We start from the raw sequence: 24,439 nt of genomic DNA, 5'->3' as shown, positions 1-24,439 counted from the left end.
ATAGTGCTGCTATGAACATTGGAGTAACATGCTGTCAAACTTTAGAACCTTCCAAACTACCATTTCATGGATTCAGAGAGATTGCAAATTCTTAAATTCTGTTCAACTGCTGTGGTTATAATAGGCACTTGATAACTTTCCCCACTCAGTGGTTTTCGGCAAACAGCAAGTATTTATTGAGCTCCAGTTGTATATAGGTCAAGGTACTGGCGCTGAGAAGGTAAATGAGACATGATCTCCATCCCAAGAAACTCAGGCTTCTCTCCTAATTGTGTGCAGGTGGTGGATGAAGTCATATGCCCCTGTTGTACCCCACAGTACTCAGAAGAGTAGTACAAACAATAATCACCCAGAGAGAAATGCCAGAATACTGATTGGGGGTATCGGCCTGAAAATCACTTAGAAAATCAGATTCACAAGGCAAGAGAACATGGAGTCCAAAGACTATCATGTTTATATGCCTGTGGTCTTGCCATTTAAAAATGTTTCATTAGTAGGCTCATCTCTTGACTCGTTTTAAAGGCATAGTCATTCTATGCTTTTTGATAACTGGATAGTGTGCAAGTGAGCTGGGGGTGGGGGGGCTGGGAAGGACCTGTGTTCTGAATTGGAGGCCAGAAAGCTTTACTGATGATGGAAACATGGAGAATTCTCTGTCTTCTCTCCTCATCTGTAGCTCTCTGCTGCAGCTCTGTTGAAATCCAGCGTGTGAAAGAGCCCACCTCTGCCACCACTCTGTCTCTTGGTCCTTTTTTCCCCTCTGCACCTGGATTCAGCACTTAACACCCTTCCCTTGTGAGTGGCTTATAATAAACTGCTCATATACGATCAGGCCATTAAAAATAGAAAATTCAAAAGCATTAGGAAGGATGGCTTTTATTTTGGGAAAGGACCCAATCCCATGAACTTTCTGTTCTTTCTGTCTGGGACTAAATGGGCCTGGTTCTTCATTTTAGACTGATTGCAAACTGGTGCACGGTACATTTTCCAGCCCAGAACAACTGGAGTGTCTTTCTCTGTTCATTCCTGAGCCCCATCAGCTTGTGAGAGTGCACAGTGTTCAGCTGGTATCCCACCCAGCAGACTGTGGCCAAGGGTGTTCCCTGGAATTGTGAGTGTCTGGGCATGAGCCCAGGCCCTGGCAAGTTTGCCATCCCTCTAAATGTCTCCATGTGCTGCTTGTGCAGAACTTGCGGTAGAGCTGGAAGGGAGCTCCTCTGCTCTGGACTGAGTAGCTTTCTCTTTGCTCTTCCCTTAGGGATTTATTGCCCATTTGACAGGAATTGTGAAGAGGATTGTCATCACCTTGAAACTCCTCCAAGGCAGGGTCTTGTTTTATTTTTCCTCACATTTTGGGGGCTTTGAAGTCTAGAGGATCTGTTCATGTAGCTTGGGGATACCCTGTGGGTCACTGAACCCTGGACTTTCCCTGTAGTTTCTTCAGGAAGTTTCTCCTTAGAGGTCACTGAAATAGCTCGCCTGTGTGATCCCCTGAAATCAGCTGTCAGCAATTGATTTGCACTATATCAGTATTCTTCTTGTTTCCTTTTTTTTTTGGCCTCTCTGTGAGGTATGCGGATCTTAGTACCCCAACCAGGGATCGAATATATGCCCCCTGCTTTGGGAGCTCGGAGTCTTAACCACCAGACCGTCAGGGAAGTCTGTCTTGCTTTCTCAATCAGCTCATTAACCTCCAAGCCTTCCCTGTGTTGGCCTCATTACCAGCTTCCTCGTGGACTGTAAGATGCAGTGACTGAAACTTCTGCCACTTCTCAGACCTCAAGGATGTTTTGACCTGTCTTAATAGAAGGCCTCCCTCCCTTCCATGTCAAGAATTCCTCCTGCCTGTTACCTGGTGGTTTCTTTAAAATCAAGCATCGTAAAACCTGAATTTCTAATTTGATATCTATGGTGACTCTGAAAAGCAGCCTTATTTTGCCCTTTTGACCTGGGACCACCACCTAGGAGAGAGGAAAGGATGATGGTAAACATCAGCCCAAGGGACTATCGGCTTGTCTAGGAGAATAGAGGTATATCCACTCTATAGTTTGGGGGTTTTGGGGAGTTGCTTATAAACACCAAGTAGGAGCGTTAAATGAATCCACATTGTCTTGGAAAGTATAACTTGATTTGGCTGAGGACTAGCATTATTTTTCTTGGTGTAGATTGACTTTCATAAAGCATTAGTATCCCAGTTCATTGTAGCTTTGGTTGATGCCAAGTGAAGGGTAAAGATATGAAGAAGGCAGTTATGTTCATTTGGAGGCATGACTTTGGAAGCGTATAAAGTGACTAGTTGACAAGAAAAATGAAAGCATATTTCTAAAAAGCCAAGAATGCCTTAGCAACCCAGATAAATGCTGCTTGTAAAAACAAAACTGATAACCAGGAGTGACTGTGGAATGGAGCCTCGTGAACTCTGGGGAGTGAAGATAAGATAAATGAGTGAAAGACGAGGAGGGAAGTGTGTGTTTCCAGGGAAAATATTCGCAAGTTTTTTGTGAAGGGCAGCTGGATGTGCTCATGATGACGACAAATATGTCAAATAAAAACAAACCCTAACCACCGTGTTACCTTCTTTGTAGGCTCTTCAAATCAAAATGTGACTCTTTCCAGAAGAATTGTTCTAATTATCAGTAGACTTGTCTACTGGCCAGGTGGAGATTCATGCTTGACCTGATACTTGGGTTGAGTACAGCCTTCCACTGCCTAACAAGTCTCTCTTGTGAAGGAATTACCAAGACCTGTAAGAGAGAGGTGGGCTCCCTGTGCTGTGGAGCTGGATAGACCCTGTTCGGACCCAGCCATGTGATTCGAGGCGAATCTAAGCCTCAGTTTTCATGTCAGTAAACTGGGGATAATGACAGGGCCTCAGAGCTGAGGTGGGGGTGAAACACGATGATTGGCAGCACAGTTGTCACAGTGGAGACGTGCTGGGTGATGGTCTCAGGCCAGGAAGGAGAGAAGGGTGAGGGGCTAGGCAGAAGGACTGTTCTGGGCAGCCATCAGAACAGAGCTGCAGAAGAGCACCTCCTACTCCTGTCCTACTGGGTTGGATGTTGGGAGGGTGGCAGTGGAAATAGAAGGTCAGGCAGTGAGATTCCCAGCTGCTGCAGGTCCCTGAGGGTGCCTGGCACATCTGGTGACTTCAAACAAAGGGCACTAGTGACCTGTCAGGCCAACAGGAAAGGAAGTCTTGGGCAAGAGGCCTCTTTGTTTGCTCCTGTGTGCGTGTGCCTGGTTGGCCCCGGCAGGCAGGAACTAGCTGTTTGTTTTGTGGAACAATGAACAGGCCTGGTTAGATTGGGGGGATGGGGGGCGGGTGGTACCTGACAGGATTCCTCTTGGCTAAAACAGACTCTGGGAGAAGCGTCTGGGTCTGGGTCTGGCGTGTGTTTCCCTGTTGCAGGTGGGGAGGGGAATAAAGACACACATATCCCCGCTTCAGCTTTGATCCATCAAAGTCAAAGCCCCAGAAAAGGGTCCTGGGTGACCCCACGCTCTTTATCTCAGCTGCTTATTCACCCTCCCTAGCAGTGTCACTGGGGACACTCTGTGGCCAACTGCAGAGTAGGGTTGATGAGAGGCCTGTGGTTTCCAGCGATGGGGCAGTTCCGCAGGAGCGGAGGGTTAGGGTATAGGCTAGGCAGAGGGGCAGACCCCACAGGATCTGTATGTAGTGGCTTTAATGTCAAGACCACGATGCGCTGAATGTGTGGGCTGGGCAGGTGCCCTTGCACACGGGGAAGCTGGCTCTGAGGATGCCCGCCATGCAGAAAGCACAAGTGATATGCAAGGAGGTGCTCGCTTCCCAGTTAGCAGACGCTTCTGTGCCCTGCCCCCAGTGCACTGCCTCTCCTGCTGGAGGGGAAAGTTGAAAAGATCTTTTCCCCTCCCTTGAGGATCACAGATGGGGGAGTTGGTCTAGTTGTACAGCAGAACCTACCCGGAAGCAACCAGCCCTTCCGAGCTTCTGCACCTTGGCAGGTGCTGTGTTTTCTCTCTGTTCTGCTTTTCCCTTCCCTTCTCTTCTTGGCACCCAGCACTTGGCAGCTTTGCCCATCTCACCAGTTAAGGCTCCCTTGCCTCCTCTCCCAGACCAGTTGGTTTATATATCCTTAGTGAAATATATCGTATTATGCTTTCTTTTTTTCATTTTCACATAGGTTGCTCATACTTTAGGTTGATTGTTTTAGTGGTGTTTGTGTATGTGTATTTGATTATTTACTTTGGGCCAAACACTGTTAAACCTAGCGGGCATAACTGGACACTTGGTCCTTGCCTTCAGAAAGCTTTCAGTCTAGTGGAAGAAGATTTAAGGGAAAAAGTCATATGAGTAAATACAAATTACATGCAGAGTTCATGTACAAAATACAAAGGTTCGTGCAAGAGGGGGACCGGGATTTGACCTAGTCTTGGCAGATCAGGGACTGTTTCCTTGAGGAGGTGGTGATTGGCGTGAGCAGGAGCTCGTGAAGTGGAGAGGCAGAGGCAAAGTCTTCCAGGCAGATGTGCAAAGGCCCTGGGGTATGCGGGAACATGGCATATGAGGAAACATGAAAAGGCCAGTGGAAGGATGGGTTGAGTGAGGAGAAGTGTGGGATGTGTAGGGTTGGGAAGGTGGGTAGACCATGTACGCCCTGTGGACGGGGGTCAGAGGTTTGTTGTTTTTGCCTCAAGAGCACAGGAAAGGCATTGACATATTTCAGCAAGAGTGGACATGACCTGATTTGGGATTTAGACTCTTCTCTCCTGCCTTAATGTGTGGGGACTGAATTAAAGAGGGTGGAAGAGGGGAGATAGACGGGCGAGGAGGCTTTTGCTGTTGTCCAGGAAGGAATGCTGGCAGCTTGGACTGGTGTGGTGGCAGCGGAGGTGGAGAATGAAGGGTAGGTCTGAGATAAATTGGGAACTCTTGGGATAAAGTTAAATGGCTTTTCCTGTTACAGGACTTCTCAGAACCTCTACTGCTTAGGCTGATTATGGATTATGACTCTCTAAGACAAGATTTGGCTTTAAGAATTCCTCAGAATTATATGACCACAAAATTATTTTTTTCAAAAGATCTTCCACAATTCTTTTGTTTTATAGAATGCTTTCTGGGAAATGCTGTGTCATATAATTCTTTTTTGCAGGATACTTTCCACAGAGGGTTTTGGATACTTTACAAAGGCCTGTAATTGGGAAAGAACTTGATAGTATAAAAAGAGATCTGTTGGCCACAAAGTTTGAAGATTTGGACAAAATCAGATTGAATGCATAGATTGAAGTCAGTATAAAAAGGTTTTGGAGGCCAGACTAGGAGTTTGAATTCATTTTGTTGTTACATGTTGGGCGTCATTCTGGACTCTGAGCTAAGATGGGTTGTGATGGAGGTGTCACCTTGGCCACATCGTTCTGGAGGACCTGATGTGAATGATCGATTGGTGAGGTATGTGTTAGAACTGGGTATCCTCTCTTTCTAGAACAGAGTAGATGAGGCTTTGGACGTGGATGTCAGAGTAGAAATGGGAAACGCATCTTTCAGGTAGAGAAGGAAATGTAAGATGTTTTTCTTCATACCCTTTCCCCGTGGCAGGCGGCCACTGTCAGCAGCAGAAAGCTGAGAGTCTCTTCTGTGTTTTCCTGAGGCCAGATAAGCGCAAAGAGTCCCCTGGAGCCCTTGGGTTCCCAAGCAGAGCCTGAGGATAAGGTGTGCGTTCAGAATTGCATTGTTATTGTCAGCGAGCAGGAGAGGCATTACTTAGGTTTAACAGATAATGTCTGATGAGGTGGTTAAATTTAAGTCTGTCAAGTTCTCGACACAGCTGAGATTGCACTGTGCGACTTTGAACAAGTCATTTAACCTCTCCACACCCTGGTTTGCTCATCTGGAAAATGAGTGGCTAGAACATGTGTCACGTTTCCCCTAAGCTAAATAATTCTAGCTGTCTCACAGGACTGAAAATTCATTTGTTAGGACAATGATTTATCAGGTTAAGTAAGAACTTTTGCCTTCAGAGAACTAGAATTTTGTGAAAATTTGGATTGAAAATGAGGCCTTTGTTTAAAAAAAAAGTGAGGAGTGTCCAATTCACACATTGCTTTGAAATTCAGGCATCTTTTCTGAGGCCGAGATGCAGCAAAGCAAGGCTAACTTCAGGCAGGACCACCCACTTAGCAATGCAAAGGTAAACAGCACCTAATGAAGGAATCTGTTAATTGCGGACTCAATTTAGGAAAGGAGGGTGCTAAGAATTTATTTTTAGATAGGGTGTTTGGAAGCTGAAAGAACTTTCTCATGGAGACATTGTTCTAAATTGAGGTTAGGTTCTCAGGCCAGATAACAAAAGTTGATCTGGCTCATGACACTGGAAATGGTGTGTGTTGACGATAAAGTAATATCAAATGTGTTGTGGGCAATGTGTGCATTGGGTGGCTGTCATTGGATAACCATTCAAATAGACTTGGACACTTAAAAACGCGTAGAGCCAATTAATTCAGTAAAGTTGAATTGTGAGTGTCCCGTGTGCCAAACACTGGCTGGGCAGGGAGGGCCAATGGAGAGGCAAGTTCTGACTATGAGGAGTTGAGTGGCTGGTGGTTGGTCTGCTGAGCTCTCAAGTCAGGTCGTCTGGGATTGTACCTGGCCTTGCCGCTTACTGGCGCTGAGAATGGAGCAAGTTACTTAACCTCTTAGTGTCTCCATTTCCTCACCTGTAATCAAAGAATTTAACAGTACCTGGGGCTTCCCTGGTGGTCCAGTGGTTAAGACTCTGCACTTCCAATGCAAGGGGTGTGGGCTCAATCCCTGGTTGGGGAACTAAGATCCCACATGCCATGCAGTGAGGTCAAAAAAGTATAAAAACAAACAAACAAACAGCATTTCTCTTGGGAAGGGTAGGAGGGAGAGGGTAACTTAAGACTAAGTGAGATGCCCATGGGGTGGGCATAGTTCCCAGCATAGAGCCAAGTGCTCAATAGATGTGTTCTGCCTGCCTGGCCTTGTCCTGTGGGATGCAACTGCAGCTTCCCTGGGGCCAGTGGGAAACAGGGTCTAGTCCCCCAAGCGCAGCCCTGGAATGGGATGGGCCATGATGGGAGAGAAATGTGGGAGGAAAAAGACGTTGTCTTCTTTTTTCCTCAGAAAAGTTAAGCTCCAACTTAGCAGCAAAGAGAATGGGCTTGAGGCAACAGGGTGAGCTCCTGGAGCTATCTGAGAAATGGGTGAGAGCCAGAAGGATGTTGGGGATACTCTGGCGGCAGGGGGGAGAAGTGGAAAGGGGCTGGCAGCTGAAGAAAGGATGGGAACAGGAGGATCCCAGCCATGACCCCTATACTGTCTCCTTTGGTCCCTGCAGTATCACTCACAGGGCAGGTCCTGGGAAGGGTCTAATGGATGTCTAACTCGAGGTGGCCAAAGCTTTCTATTTTTCTTTCTTTGAGTTCAGGAACCAGGTTTCTTCTGTGGTCTCCATACAGACACATCCCTGTGAGGATCTGTTTTATTTACTAGGAGACTTTGTCTCGGGAGCTGGGCACATAATAATCAAGACGGCAGTTGGCAAGACTCTTCCAAGAGTATTGTTTTGCTTCTGGGCCCCACATTTAAAAAGAGTACTTGGTACTGCACCCCAGTGGGTGAAGAATAACCTTTGAAAATTTAGCCTAAAGAAGAAAAGACAAGCTAAGATGATGTGAAGGAGGTAGGAGGGCTTCAAGTGTTTGAGAAGCTGAGATTTGGAGGAAGGACCATGCCCTTCCTGGTTGATCCCAGTGACATTGCAGGAATGCAGATATCAGCTCAGCATGAAGATGTTCCCATGGCTGGGAGCTGGAGAAGACGGAAAAGCTTGTTTTGTGAGGTAGTGGGTTTCCAGCCCCAGGAAGCAGAGGCTGGATGTCTGCTTATCTTTCAGCGATATGGTAGGGGTGGAGAGAGATTGGTGGGGGGGTGCTATACTGGAAATTCAGATTAGGGTTTGAACCAGAGAAACATGGCATCCAAAATAGCACTGACATGCTACCACTCAATAAGTAAAATATAAATGAGCAAATGAATATCCAAGTCTATTTGAACTTAACTGGAGAAATACAAACTTTGGTAGGCCAGAGAGAGAAGGAAACTTTATCTGCCATATGGATGCCGTAAGTTGTGTCTGACTCTTTGTGAGCCCATGGCGTGCAGCATACCAGGCTTCCCTGTCCTTCACTGTCTTTTGGAGTTTGCTTACACTCATGTCCAATGAGTCAGTCAGGGATAGGCTAGATCTCTGCAAATTATATCCAAGGGCGCCTCTCAAACGGTGGATCATCCAGGCTGGTGCGGTGATCTCAGGGGTCTGGTTGGGGTGCCAGGTCCCCCAAAGTCCCTGTGCAGAGCTGTGCTTGTGGCCCAGGAAACTGCAGCCAGTGACTTGGCTGGGGGTGGGAGAGAGGCTTCTGGTCAGATGGGGTGTGGAGGACAACCTCGAGCCCAGGGTGGAAGGCCAGTCGAGGACTGGGCCCTGCGTGTGCGTGGGGTGCAGCGTCACTGGCCCTTGGTGCTCAAGACTCACTCAGGACAGGCAGGATAAAGGGCTTAGAGTAGGGGAGGCTGGTAGCTCACTTCCTGAGTGGCTGCCTCTTTGGCCTGCATCCCGGTGGCGGCTCCCATGGATGCTTACACAGGTGCTTGCAGCCACCCTGAGAGTGGACACAGCGTTAATCCCCGTTTGCACAGTGGGAAGCAGAGGCTCTAGTTCCACAGCTGGTTAGTGACTGAAGAAGCAGGGTGATGATAATGATGAGGGTCACTACAGTCACTGCTGTTTCTCTAGAGCCCTCTGTCTGCCTGGCCATGTGCTTCACATTTCACATTCACTCTCTGTAGCTCCCCCAGCACCTCCCCTCCCCCCGCACCATGCTGCTGCATGGTGAGTGATGTGATTGCTGTTTCCAAGGGAGGTGAAGCTCAGTAAACGGTAACTGACTGGCTCGGAGTCATGTGGCTTGTAGGTGGCTGAGTCAAGATTTGAACCCAAGACTACCTGATGCTAGAAGCCATGCTGTTTCCTTGTTACAGCCCCACTGTCTCTTTGGGATGAAGCAGGGGAGGAGCGGATGGTGAATCACTAAGTGTTCTGCATGTGAGACATGGTACTTGCACTCACATTGCATTGGCCAAAGCTAGTTGTATGGCCACATCAGACTTCAGGAAGACAGGCAAGCACTATCGTACAGGTGCCTGGAGGCTCGAAGCACAATGAGTACCCACCGTGGTGATTTATGGGGCCTCAATGGTAGGTGCCCCAAGTGGCCTTTAAAAAAAAAAAAAAACAAACAATGGGACATGGCCCTCAGGCAGTCATGGGGTAGGTCTTTGATCGGGCTTGACTTCATTCCTCCTGTCTCTCCTGGCTCTTCTGAGAGGATAGGTGATGTTTGCTGCTGCTGCTAAGTCGCTTCAGTCGTGTCCGACTCTGTGCGACCCCATAGACGGCAGCCCACCCGGCTTCCCCGTCCCTGGGGTTCTCCATGCAAGAACACTGGAGTGGGTTGCCGTTTCCTTCTCCAATGCATGAAAGGGAAAAATGAAAGTGAAGTCGCTCAGTCGTGTCCGACTCTTGGCGACCCCACGGACTGCAGCCCACCAGGCTCCTCCATCCATGGGATTTTCCAGGCAAGAGCACTGGAGTGGGGTGCCATTGCCTTCTCTGAGGTGATGTTTATTTCCTCCTTTATTCAGAAGCTGAGGGACTGAGGAAGAGTCCTGTCAGCAGCCATGGCTGGGAAACAATTAGTTCAAGGGGATGGAGGCCAAAGAGTCACCATGCCTCCTCCAGGGCTTGTGCCTGGGAGGAAACCAGCAGTGCATGCTCTGTAACTTCTGGGTGGTACATACTAATTCCATCCTGGACACCGTTTGCTGTACATACAGTGGCTAGTGTTTTGACACTGGGCACCGTCTTCTTTCATTTTCTTTATCCATGCAGTGAATGGACCTGTAACACCACCCCTGTTTTTAAAGAAAACTGAACTGTAGTCCTGAGAAGCAAAGTGGCCAGGTGACCACCCCTGGATTAGGACATTGCTGTCGGTATTTCTGGCTCTGTTCCCTTTGCCTGGCAGTTAGAGCTAGCTGCTAACCCCTGCAGACTGGCCTGTAGGGAAGGGGCTGGAGACCGTGTATGGGCTTTGCAAGAGACGAGTCTGCTCAGCTCTGTCCCAGGAAACAACCTACATCTTTGAAGGAGGAAATAAAGGTCACCCTTATTGTATATCTTAACCCTGGAGATGGTGGGAACCAGCCTCAAAAGCATGCTGATAGTATTGGTCCAGCCTCTTCCATTCCAAATATGAGGTCAGTCCTGATTTTCTTTCTCCATCCCCTTTTATCATTGTTCCTGCAGCCATGGAGGCAGAGGGAGGAAGGAAAAAGTTGACAATTCTCTGTGTGAAAGTTGGTCTCATTTGGAGTGCAAAGAAGCGCTAAGGAGAATGGTCATCAGATTGAGAGTTCTTGTTCTGAGAATTTAAATTTTTTAAATGGAATGACTTCTACCACTTAGGGTTGATTGTTTCAGCACTAATGGAAATATGGCAGCAGCCACATGGGAAAGTTGAAGGATCCGCTTTCCCAAATAGGATTTCTGAGAAAAAAACCGCATAGATCTGTGGGCTTGATTAAGGGCTGTTGGCCTCCAGATTGAGCCTTGGTTTATCTTGGAGAGGTCCCCACAGCTCCCCAGTGGGCAATGCCCTGGAGAACCTGCTTGTTTATCTTCTGTCTTCAGAAATCCTGTTCAACCTGTTGGAGGTGTGTCCTGACAGCAACCTGATGTTAACCGTTTGTGAAGCTGTTTGGTCCATCGGTGATGAAGTCAATCTATCTGGGTGTCTATCCCCTGCTTTTTCCCTGGCCCCACCTCCTAGTATTTTCCTGGTGATGCAGAGTTCTGGACTTACGACTTTGTCTGGGTGGAGTCCCTTCTGCTAGCTGGTGGCCCCTTGAGGGGCTCACGGCATTGGGGGGGAATGTTGGGTTCTATAAACAGAACTTTCATATGGTCGTGCTGGTCCCAAGATTAGCATTGACTGACCTTCATGGTGAGAGGGAGATGGTGTCTTACAGCTGTGATCTGAGGCTGTTCTAGTCTCCTGGACACCAAGATGAACCAAGGACACTGGGAAAATTTTTGTAAGGATTTTTAGGGAATGGTGTACCAAAAAAAAAAAAGCTAAAGCATAATTAAAAATCTGTAACCTAGAACTTAGTTTCAGAGAAGCTCATCTTTTAAAAAAGGTTTTTTGTTTTACAAATTTTATTTATGGCCATGCTGGGTCTTCATTGCTGCACACAGGCTTTCTCTAGCTGTGGTAAGCGGGGACTGTTCTCTAGTTGCAGTGTGTGGCCTTCTCACTGCGATGGCTTCTCTTATTGTGGAGCATGGGCTCTGGTTGCTCGGGCTTCAGTAGTTGCGGCACGTAAGTTTTGTTGCCCTGCAGCATATGAGATCTTCCCAGGGCAGGGATCGAACCTGTGTCCCCTGCATTGGAAGGTGAATTCTTAACCACTGGACCACTAGGGAAGAAGTCCCAGAGAAGCTCTTGCAATGCGAGTTTCCTGGTGCTGAAGGACATAGCTGAAGCCCCTGGCTGGCAGGGGTGCATCTGGCTTTTCCCTTCTCTGGTTGACTATGGGGAATTCCCCCTAAAGATGCTGCCCCAACTCAGAAGAAGCTGGTAGCAAGTAGCAGAGATCAGAGACAGGAGTCAGAGGGCTGGGTGCAATCCTGGTTTGTGGCTTTGGTCTACATGACCTTATATGTAGCTGTCATCGATTGTCATCATTTTACTGTGTGCCTGAAAGATTGCTATGCGCCTGGCATAGTGTTTCCATTCATTATTAGAACAATGGGGAAAACCAAGACTGAGAGGTGAAACAAGTAGGGCCAGATCAGGTCGCCAACCCCAAGGCCTGAATTCTTGTTTTGTTTTAGCGATAATATTCACATAATGTAAAATTCACCGTTTTCAGCATTTTAAAGCATACAGTTCACTGGCTGGGCAACCATCACCACTGTCTTAAGTCCAAAACAAGTCACTCTCCCCCAGACAAAGCCTCTTACATCCAAACTCCCTCCTTCCCTGTCTCCTGGCAACTATTTCTCCTGACAAGTCTATTTCCTTTCTCTCTGGATCTGCCTGTCATAGGTGTTTCATGTTGGTGGAATCACATTTTATGTCAAGGCCTGAACTATTATTGAGCATGCTGTCTCTTGGAGAAATTACTTGACCTATTTGTATGCAGAGTATTTTTATCCTAGGTATTTTTACTCCAGTAGGAATATAGGTTTGTTGTGTGGCTTAAATGATAACCTTTGTCAGATGGATCCTGTGAGCAGGCATGGGACATTTTATTAGCCCAGTTTTTGTCTTGAACCTCTGTCTGAATTGCAGGCCACCCTGAGAGTAAATCTTCCTGGTTTCTTAACCATTTAAAGGGAAAAGTATTGATTGACTTCATAAGGACATTGTGAAGAAACCAATGATATTTTTAGCCTATATAACCACCAGGTTACTACAGAAAAAAACTGGGTGTTTGAGTATGATTAAAAGGGAGTATATTTTAGGTGGCTTTGTAAGCAGGAAAATCACCATCAGGGCAACAAAAAAAATAGGATGTAAACAAAACCTTCATTAAGTATGATAACTTTCCAGCTCAGTGAGTTCTGGCAATTTGGTGACTGTGGAGAGAGCAACGCTTAGCTTAGTGGCAGGAAGTTGGTGTTCAGATATTGTCCTTAGCTCTAGATGCCATGGCAAGGACATTTGTTAAAAAAACAAGAAACCATCTGAGTTAAGCTAACAGCATCAGCATTTGAAATTTAAGTTCTAGGGGTAAAATCTCTTAAATTCTTCATTTAATAGTTGCCTAATACTGCCCTGTTTCTTCTGGTTCATTCTAGAATCCCAGACTTTTGAGCTGGCAGAGACACTGAAATTAGCTAGACTGCCCACTTCATGTCACAGAGGAGGAGACTGAGGGCAGATGGAAATTAAATGACTTGCCTGAAGTCATCAGATAGTAAATTATTAGCAGAGTCTAACCCAGAATCTGATGTTGAAGCTGAAACTCCAATACTCTGGCCACCTCATGCAAAGAGTTGACTCATTGGAAAAGACCCTAATGCTGGGAAGGATTGGGGGCAGGAGGAGAAGGGGACGACAGAGGATGAGATGGTTGAATGGCATCATCGACTTGATGGACATGGGTTTGGGTAAACTCCGGGAGTTGGTGATGGACAGGGAGGCCTGGCGTGCTGTGATTCATGGGGTCGCAAAGAGTTGGACACGACTGAGCGACTGAACTGAACTGAACCCAGAATCCACATCTTCTAACAAAAGGAAACTGAATACTTGCTACTCTGGCTTTGGAATCAACTCTTCCTTGAAAATATTTAGAGTTTTGGTAATGAGTAGTCTCTCCTGCTTTATGGTTTCCTTTGCCAAATTTATTCCCATCTTCCCCACATAGTACTCCATTGCCACTGTTGGGTCAGTTTTTCTCCTTCGGTTCTTGTCTCATCGTAGCAAAGAATTGAAATGATAGACCAGGACAGCTCAAGCAGGCAGGGTTTATTAAGCAGGCAGTACATTCTCAAGTGATGAGAGCGGACCAGCCTCCATAGGAATGGTCTCAACCCTCAGCTTCCCTTTTTATATCTTTTGTTACTTCCTCTTTAGTGGTTTCTGGGGCTTGATTGATTGTGTCCCAAGCAAATGAAGCATGAGCCTGAGACCAACTGGGGGAGGGGGCATGTTTTCCCACTGGAAGTCTTCACTCTGGTCCATGATTTCTCTTATGGAAATGAAGCATAAACCCGAGACTAATCAGGGAAGGTGCGGTGAGAGGGGGAGGCCATGCAAATGAAGTATGAACTCGGGTCCAGTCAGGGAAAGGAGTGAGAGTACATTCTCCCATCGCCATTTTGGACTGCTATTTTGGGCCCTGTTTCTCTATTCTAACTACTAGCACCACAAACAGAGCTTATCAATGAGGAAACTGTATAACCAGTTCTGTAGTTCTGAACTGTAGTTCAGAATCAGTAGTTCTGAACTGTAGTTCAGAATCGGTAGTTCTGAACTACAGATAGGCTCGGGAAAAGTGGTATTGGCATTTGGGAAATATAGTGAGAGAATTTTTGGAAGCTCTGATGTAATTCTTAGAGAAGGGGTTTTAAAATGGTGTTTTTCAATGGCTCAATGCCCTTTCACCAAAAATGGTAAGTAGGCAGTCAAAAAAGAGTAAGGAAATCCCCATCACTTTATATTAATGCAAGGATCTCAGCTTTGTGAAGCTCTCATATCTCTTTTTTGGGGAGTGGTGGTTTCTGACCCATTTAGAGCAAGTATTACCTATTATGCTTTCTTTAAGGATGTGAACTGAGTTCAGGGTTTGCATAGGTCACAGTGTAAGCTGACTGCACACCTGCAGTGGCACCCAAGCTGCCTGACACCCCATCCTATGCCCTGGAGTCATTCCAGGAAGCATAAAGGGATGTGGAGAGTGGGGACCTGAGCTGTGAATGTCTGCTGGAGAGCCTTGAGGTTTCCTTAGCCTGGACCCACAGACTAGCCTCGCTGGCACTGCCTGAGAGTTTGTTAGAAATACAGAGCCCCGGCCTGCGTTCTTCCTGAATCAGAGTGAGCATTTAAGAATTCCCCAAGTGAGTCCTGTACTATTGAAATATGAGAAGCCCTGTCTTAGAGGCCTCATGCTGGTGAAATTCATAGATATCTAGGGAAAGAGGTGAAATGAGCAGCTTATGATTAAAGTAGATGGTATTTCTTTTCCTCAGTAGTTTACTGTTGCTCAGGTAGGGGAAAGCTGAAACCATAACACAGGGGACTTGGTTCTCCACACATTCAGAGTGACAAAGGGACTTATCATTTGCGACCCAGGTCTTCACTGTGGACATGCAACTGATGTCCACAGCCGTGATGTGGAAAGGTGGTGACCTCCCAGCAGATGACCTGGCCTCAAGGACACTTTGAGGACCCATCAGCTGAGCTCCTGCGGCCTCACTCACTAAAGTGGGGTGGCTGGTGACGTGGAACCAACGAGCCAGCGTTCCAGTCTCTGGACTTGCAGCCTCCACGCCTCAGCTGTTTTTCCTCGTTCAGCAAAAATAGGGAAACAGAAAAGAAACAAAAACTGGCTGTGGAAGAGGCCTTGTTAATGAGTAAAATCTGATGTCATGTGTGTTGGGTCTGTATTAGGACAAGCCAGGAGGGCCTTGCCTTACCAGATTCCTGTTTTATCCATCAGGAGCGGGCCTGTCCCAGGTGTCTGGTGTGTTCTTCTGCAATACATCAGCACCTTTGGGTCAAGAAAAACACCCAGACATGGCTATTTGTGGTGCTGTTGGGGAGTTTTGTGCTCGTCGTGGATAAAAGTTTCCCTTGGCCCTAGGCGACAGTGTGAACGTTTCTAAATGTGTGCGTTAACACATGAAAATGTGCCAGCTTGTAAGCACGTCATTATTTGCAATGAATGGTGGTACCAGGCAAAGATTGGGGCTTTGCTGTGTGTGTGTGTGATGACAATTATATACTCCTCCTCCAACCACCACCACCCCCCACTTTAAATCAGTAATTAGAGTGTATGGTTAAAAGTCAACTATTTTAGAAGTACTGGAAATTCAGCTGAATTTGCTGAGTTGCACATTGAAACATGCTGTTTGTCTGTTTGGAAGAATTTTCTTAGTTGCCATCAGTTTGCCAGAGCATCCTTGATTGGGAAATGGGGCTAAATTTTTAATGAATTAGCCAACCAAGAAACCTGACTTGCCCTTAAAATAAGGGGTCATGTAATTTGTGCAGTACAGTTGCACTGGAAAGACTATTAAAAGATCTCATTTCTCTCTTTTGAGAAATCTAGGCATGATATTGAGCTGGTAAAAATGGGCAAGTTAGACACATGTACCCCAACGTTCATCGCAGCGCTGCTTATAAATAATAGCCAGGACATGGAAGCAGCCTAGATGCCCATCAGCAGACGAATGGATAAGGAAGCTGTGGTACATATACACAATGGAATATTACTCAGCCATTAAAAAGAATACATTCAAATCAGTTCTAATGAGGTGGATGAAACTGGAGCCTATTATACAGAGTGAAGTAAGCCAGAAAGAAAAACACCAATACAGTATACTAACACATATATATGGTATTTAGTTAATCGGTAAAGATAACCCTGTATGTGAGACATCAAAAGAGACACAGATAAATAGAACAGTAGTGTGGACTCTGTGGGAGAGGGCGAGGGCAGGATGATATGGGAGAATGGCATTGAAGCATGTAAATCATCATATGTGAAACAAATCGCCAGTCCAGGTTCGATGCATGATACAGGGTGCTCGGGGCTGGTGCACCGGGGTGACCTGGAGGGATGGGATGGGGAGGGAGGTGGGAGGGGGGTTCTGGAGGGGGAAAACATGTACACCCATGGTGGATTCATATCAATGTATGGCAAAACAAATACAATATTGTAAAGTTAAAAAATAGATAAACTAATTTAAAATTAAAAAAAAAAAAAAGGGCAAGTTATAGTCTGAAGCCAGATTTCATTTAGAGCCATAGTAGGTCAGCTGGACAAAGTCCTGACCTTGTGAGAAATAAACATGGGTTTCATTGGCTTGGTTTGCGTCTTGGCAGCCACAGGAGCCATTGCTTGGTTTTACTAGCTACTTACAGTAGTGTAGGTAGGTAACCTCTTCCCTCTTTTATAAATGAGGAAACTAAGGCTCTAGCAGGCCAGGCCCAGTGAAAGGGCCCAGGAAGAGAGACAGCCTGGATTTGAGTCTAATCTGGTCGACTCACTGCAGAAACTTCAGCTCCATCTTGTACACTCCTAGATGCACATTTTCAGAGTTAAAACTGAGCATTGCATTCTTGAGGTGATTTATGTCTGTGTTATTCAGACTGAGGTATGTGTATGTGTGCTGGGTGGCGAGGAGAGTGCTTGCCATGGCTACAGGGGAGAAGTGGCCCATCTTCCTGGAACACCAAGGACACAGTGTCTCGATATAAAGAGACATGGAGTACAATGAAAGTCACAGTGTCGATTGCATATTGCCCATGCATTTTGGATGGAGAAGCCCACACCTTAGACACAGTTCTCTGTGTCCCTCAGGTGTCTCTCATCACCCCAGGTTGGACTTCTCTGCCCTGGGGTTGCTGGGGTGGAAAATTTGGAGAAGCACTCATGTAACTGCAAGTCCTGGGCCATGTGGGCCTTTTCCACTCTCCCAGCTATATGTGGTGAAAAGGAATTTCTTAACTATGTAAACCAGCGTGGGAGAGTTGGCGCTCTGCTCTGTTTATACAGCTGCTCCCCGGCTCCTGCTCCGCAATCTTTCATGGTCTGGAGGTATCTGAGAATATGCTGGGAGAGGGTTTTCTGGAGGCCAGAGGAGGTGAGAACTGGACTGGGGAGGTACTTGTCCTCCAGGTGCCTAAGGCCATTGTTAGTCTTTTCAACAAAAATTATATTTATTTAAACATTTAAAAATGTTTCTTGAATTTCCATAGTTCACAATTTAAAAGTTGTAAGAGGGTTTGCAATGGATTACCTCTCTCTACCTTTTTTCATAGCCCCAGTTCCCTTTACAGCTAGCCAGAGTCACCAGTTTCTTGTGTAACCCAGTAAATACATATTTACCCCTTATTTTTTTTTTCGTTCAACAGCTAAGTCATGTCTGACTTCTTGTGACCCCATGAACTGCAGCATGCCAGGCTTCCCTGTCTTTCACTATCTCTCAGAGTTTGTCCATGTCCACGTGTCCATGTCCATTAACTCATGTCCATTGAGTTGGTGATGCCATCCAACCATCTCATCCTCCATTGCCCCCTTTTCCTGCCCTCAGTCTTTCTCAGCATCAGGGTCTTTTCCAGTGAGTTGGCTCTTCACATCAGGTGGCCAAAGTATTGGGGCTTCAGCTTTAACATTAGTCCTTCCAATGAATATTCAAGATTGATTTCGTTTAGGGTTGGCTGGTTTGATCTTCTTATAGTCCAAGGGAATCTCAAGAGTCTTCTTTATACAGACAGAAGCACACCCATGTATACGAGTCTGTGCATTGTATTTTCCTCATGTAATCTTATTCTATCCCTCCTCCCCCACCTTTTTTTTTCCCCACCTGCATGGGATATCATTGAACTGATGTAACTTATATAACAACTGCCTGATTGATTGGCATTTAGTTATTTTCAATCTGTCAGTATTATAGTGCTGCTATTGATAATCCTGTTTATATGTCATTTTGCACACCTGTAGGGTAAGTGCTCAGAGAAGGCAATGGCACCCCACTCGAGTACTCTTGCCTGGGAAACCCCATGGATGGAGGAGCCTGGTAGGCTGCAGCCCATGGGGTCGTGAAGAGTCGGACACGACTGAGCGACTTCACTTTCACTTTTCACTTTCATGCACTGGAGGAGGAAATGGCAACCCACTCCAGTATTCTTGCCTGGAGAATCCCAGGGACGGAGGAGCCTGGTGGGCTGCTGTCTATGGGGTCGCACAGAGTCGGACACGACTGACGTGACTTAGCAGCAGCAGCAGCAGGGTAAGTGCTAGAAGAGAAGTTGCTGGGTCAAAGCAAAGGTACGTTATATCCCTGATGGGTGCTACCGAGTCACCCTCCAGGAGCTTATCCCAGTTTCTAGCCCCAGCAGTTGCTGATGAGGGAACCTGCTCCTTGCACCACCACACCCTGTGTTCTCTGACCTTTTGACCTTGGCTGCCTGATAGGTGAAGAAATGCTCCCAGGCAGTTTTAAGGGATGGTCCGACCTTGAAAAACAAGAGACCATCTGCTGTTCTTGCCTTTGTGGTGATGACCTAGTGTAGTGTTTCCAACCTTTTGGAGTGGAATTAGAGTTGATATTTGTTAACTATTTCTGACAGCTTGTCTGAATGAATAATGGGTAAGATATTAAAAGACAAATCCGTGTGATCTTTTTTACAAATAGATATTACATAGAACATATGATGTAGCTAAATGAATCATTACGAACTGTGTGCAAGAGATGCGAGTTCAATCCCTGGTTTGGGAACATCCCTTGGAGGAGGAAATGGCATCCCACTCCAGTATTCCTGCCTGGAAAATTCTGTAGACAGAGGAGACTTGGTGGACTACAGTCTATGGGATTGCAAAAGAGTCGGACACCACTGCGCATACACACACATGATGGAACATCCTCCCTGGTTTTGCTGTGACATCCAACACTTAGGTTCAAAGAATTACAGAAACAAAGCATTGGCAATTAGTTAATTCAGTGAGGTCAGCAGTGTTTGTCCCCAGTGACCTGTCAAAGTAGATCTTTACTGACTCTGGTCCTGGTAGAATTCTCCTGCCTTTGACACAGGCATGAGATACAGACTGAAGTGTTTGGAAAAGATCTGCATAGATGAGAGTTCAGAGTTGAATGAACTTTTGGAGTCTCTTTGCTGGGAAGTCATGGAGAAGGACTTGCAAGTAGGACTTGCCTTGAACAAAGGGATATGATTTTTATTCTTTCAGATTCCAGCACTGCTATAAGTGAATTAGGTTTGGTTTCAGGAAAAGCAGTCTTATCCTGTGGAATTTATATGAAATTGTGGACTGGCGGTGTGGTAGTAGGGTGGGGGCAGGAACAGGGGAGCAGCTGTGAAAAGTCTTGCCAAGGGAGGCATAAGTTAAATTTATTTGTATACGTAATGTGGTTTGTCACACTATGGAGATGTAAAGCAAAACACATTATCATTTTACAAATAGTCAAAACAGGACAAAGCACCTCAACACATACATGTTCTCGTAGAGTCACACTCAGCCTGTGAACATGAGAGTTAGGACTAGGGCAGACCCTGCCGCCAGATGCCGAGTGATAACCTGCTTGGTTCATCCTCCCGAAATGAATGAATGGACTCAGGATGTGTCCTGCAGCTTTCAAACAGAGAAAAGACGGAAATCTAAACATCAAAGTACAGCACAGGATCCTTTATCTAGCATGTCAGGGTGCCAGATATGCCCAAATCCAACTTAAACCAGGTCTGGTTTTCAGTATCCTTGCTCTTCCTGAGATTTCTGAGGGAATGGAAGGTCACTGACTGCACATGGACATGTTCTTGCCTTTACCAGAAGATTTAGGCAAAGATCTTTAGTCTCTTGTTCTCACTGATACCTCGGCAGACCTCTGATCTTCCATACCCTCCGTCCGACTCAGTCTCTAGGTTTCCTTCATCCTGTTTTTCCTCTTTTTGAAAATCAGCTGTATTGAGATACTTAGCATACAATTCAACTATTTAAACTGCAAAACCAGTGGCTTTTAGCATATTTACCGAGTTCTGCAACCATCACTATAATTTTAGAACATTTTCATCACCCCAAAACAAAACCCTGTACTTTTTTAAAACAAATTATATATATGTATAATATATATTATTTTAAAATAGTATATGGAATCATATGCTATGTAGTATTTAACTTCTTATGCATCATATTATGACTTTTAAAAATTTTTGTTGAACTAGTGTTTTTACAATGTTGTATTAGTTTCAGGTGTACAGCACAGTGATTCAGTTATATTCTATTTTAGATTCTTTTCCATTATAGGTTGTTAAAGATACCTGTGTTGTATAGTATGTCCCTGTTGGTTAATTGTTTTATACAGTGTGTATATTTTAATTCCAAATCCTGTACCTTTTAGGTGTCATCTCCCAGTCTTCTCATTGCTCTCAGTCCTAGGCAGCCACTGATTTATTTTTCCATCTCTATGTAATTGCCTATTGTGGACATTTTATATAAATGTTAATACGTGGCCTTTTATGAATGACTTCTTTGACTTAGCATAATGTTTTCAAGCTTCATCCATGTTGTGGCATGTATAAGTACTTTATTCCTTTTTAGGACCAAATGATATTCCATCATATGGACAGACCATGGCTCAGCTGGTAAAGAACTGCCTGCCAATGTAAGAGACTCAAGAGACATGGGTTTGATCCTAGGTCGGGAAAATCCCATGAAGAAGCAACCCTCTCCAATATTCTTGCCTGGAAAATTCGATGGACAGAGGAGCCTGGTGGGCTATATAGTCCATGGGGTTGCAAAAAGTTGGCCATGATTGTCATGGTCATGGTCACCAGTTGATGAATATTTAGGTTGTTTCCACTTTTTGGCTACCGTGAACAATACTATTGTGGAGTTTTTGCACAAGTTTTTACATGGCCATATGTTTTCATTTCTTTTAGGTATGTATATATAGGAGTGGAATTGCTGGGTCTTATGATAACCCTTTAAAATTTTGAGCATTTTTTGAAACTGTTTTCCAAAGTGGCCACACCATTTTGCATTCTCACCAGCATCATATGAGGGTTCTGATTTCTCTTTATCCTCCCCACCATTAGGTATTATCTTTTTTAAAAAAAAACAAAACATAATTTATTTTTAGCCTCAGAGCATGACATGTAGGATCTTAGTTCCCCAACTAGGGATTGAATTCCCACCCTCTGCACTGGAAGCAGACAGTCTTAACCACTAGACCACCAGGGAAGTCCCTATTGTCTGACTCTTTGATTATTGCCATCCTAGTGGGTGTGAAGTGACTCGTTATGGTTTTGATTTGCATTTCCCTAATAACTAATGATATTGAGGATCTTCTCATGTACTTGTTGGACTTCAGGAACTGTTTAGAAGCTTGAGAGTGGGGTGAAAATTTATGCTAGCAAATTGAAGTTCTCTTCAGAGTTATATCAGTAAGCCAAAACTCAGTCTATGCCTTCGCACTAAGCATTTAAAAATAAATTTCTTTTCTTAAATGGGGAAAAGGTTCGATCCTCAAGTCGGGAAGACTCCATGGAGAAGGAAATGGCAACCTACTCCAGTATTATTGCCTGGAGAATTCCATGGACAGAGGAGCCGGGCAGGCTACAGTCCATGGGATTGTAGAGTTGGACATGACTGTGTGACTAACTTTCATTTTTTCTTTCATATATATGTATATATATATGTGTGAAATATATATATATATATATATATATTCTTTGAAAGATGTCTGTTCAGATCCTTTGGTCATTAAAAAAATTGGGTTGTCTTTTTATTGAATTGAAGATTTCTTTATATATTTTAAATATGAGTTGTTTATCAGATATATGATTTGTAAATATTTTCTCTCTTATTGTGGATTGTCTTTTCACCTTGTTATCATTAGCATGAAAGTTTTTGATTTTGATAAGATCTAATTTATCTAGTTTCTTTTTTTTTTTATTACTTGTGTTTTGGTATTGTATCTTAGAAGCCTTATATAGCTCAAGCTCATGATATTTACTCCAGTGTTTTCTTTTAGAAGAGATTTATAGTTTTAGATCTTACATTTAGGTATATGATCCATTTTGAGTTAATTTTTATGTGTGGTGTAAGGAAGGGATCTAACTTCATTCTTTTGCAGTTGGCTTGGCTCGTTGAGAATCAATGGATGGGTTGATTTTTAGACTCTTAGTTTTATGCCATTGAACTACATATTTATCCTTACGCGAGTACCGCTTGCTAACTGTATCTTTGTAGTCTCTTTTCTCTTGATGGGAAAGTTAGGGCTGTTGCTGTTCAGTCGCTAAGTCTTGTCCAACTCTTTGCGACCCCATGAACTGCAGCACTTCCTGTCCTTCACTGTCTCCCAGAGTTTGCTCAAACTCATGTCCATTGAGTCAGTGATGCCATCCAACTGTCTCATCCTTTGTCACTCCCTTCTCCTCTTGCCCTCAATCTTTCTCAGCATCAGGGTCTCTTCCAAAGTGTCAGCTCTTTGCATCAGGTGGCCAAAGTACTGGAACTTCAGCATCAGTTCTTCCAGTGAATATTCAGGGTTGATTTTCTTTAAGATTGACTGGTTTGATCTCCTTGCAGTCCAAGGGACTCTTAAGTGTCTTCTTCAGCACCACAGTTTGAAAGCATCAATTCTTCATTGCCCAGTCTTCTTAATGGTCCAATTCTCACATCCATACATGACTACTGGAAGACCATAGCTTTGACTATATGGACCTTTGTGGCAAAGTGATGTCTCTGCTTTTTATTAAGCTATCTAGGTTTGTCATAGCTTTCTTTCCTAGGAGCAAGCATTTTTTAATTTCATGGCTTCAGTTACTGTCTGCAGTGATTTTGGAGACCAAGAAAATGAAATCTGTCACTGCTTCCACTTTTTCCCTTCTGTTTGCCATGAAGTGATGGGAGTGGATGCCATGACCTCAGTTTTTTTTTTTTAATGTTGAGTTTCAAGCCAGCTCTTTCACCCTCCTCTTTCACCCTTATCAAGAGACTCTTCAGTTCCTCTTCACTTTCTGCCATTAGAGTGATATCATCTGCATATCTGAGGTTTTTGATATTTCTCCTGGCAATCTTGATTCCAGCTTGTGAGTCATCCAGCTTGGCATTTCACATAATGTACTCTGCATAGAAGTTAAATAAGCAGGGCGATAGTGTATAGCCTTCTCATTCTCCTTGCCCAGTTTTGAACCAGTCCATTGTTTCATGTCTGAATCTAACTGTTGCTTCTTGACCTGCATACAGGTTTCTCAAGAGGCAGGTCAGGTGATCTGGTATTCCCATCTCTTGAAGAATCCCTCACAGTTTGTTGTGATCCACACAGTTAAAGGCTTTAGTGTAGTCAATGAAGTGGAAGTAGATGTTTTTCTGGAATTCCCTTTCCTTTTCTATGATTCAGTGAATGTTGGCAATTTGAGCTCTGGTTCCTCTGCCTTTTCTAAACCCAGCTTGTACATCACCAGGGTCTCGATTCATGTCCTGTTGAAGACTAATTTGAAGGATTTTGAGCATAACCTTACTAGCATGCGAAATGAGCACAATTGTCCAGTAGTTTGAACATTTTTTGGCACTGCCTTTCTTTGGGATTGGAATGAAAACTGACCTTTTCCAGCCTTGTGGCCAGTGTTGAGTGTCCCAAATTTGTTGACATGTTGAGTGTAGCACTTTAACAGCATTATCTTTTAGGATTTGAAATAGCTCAGCTGGAATTCCATCACCTCCACTAGGTTTGTTCAATCTAATGCTTTCTAAGGCCCGCTTGACTTCACACTCCAAGATGTGTGACTTTTAAGATGCCGAGCCAAAAAATAAAAGCCCATGTGATATCTGAAATTAACAGTAATCATTCTGTAATTGTTGCCATTCATTTCAGTTATGGATTGTGTGCTGCACATTCTCATTTTCAGATGATAGTACCTTGAGTTTGCACAATGAACTATATCATAATTTAAGCACATTTTAATTTCCATTTTATGTTAGACATTTAAAAAATCTTACAAGCAGAAATTGCCCTTCATCAAGAGCTGTACATGATCAGAAATCAGGAAAGTGAACTCATTGGTGGTTATAAGACCAGGTTCTGGGTTTGTTCTGCCCGAATACATTTCCTCCTACATGAAC

At 44.7% G+C, this 24,439-nt stretch overlaps 1 protein-coding gene across 6 annotated transcripts in view; it reads left to right on the top strand.

The window, feature by feature from the left end:
* CGNL1 (cingulin like 1) overlaps positions 1-24,439 on the top strand; it is a 224,016-nt gene that overhangs the window by 164,054 nt on the left and 35,523 nt on the right. The window lies entirely within an intron of this gene.

This window comes from Giraffa tippelskirchi, chromosome 7 (assembly GCF_054371585.1).
Source record: "Giraffa tippelskirchi isolate mGirTip1 chromosome 7, T2T-mGirTip1v1.2.pri, whole genome shotgun sequence".
Taxonomy (NCBI): domain Eukaryota; kingdom Metazoa; phylum Chordata; class Mammalia; order Artiodactyla; family Giraffidae; genus Giraffa; species Giraffa tippelskirchi.
The sequence above is the reverse complement of the archived record's forward strand: the minus strand, read 5'-3'. Positions and strand labels throughout refer to the sequence as shown.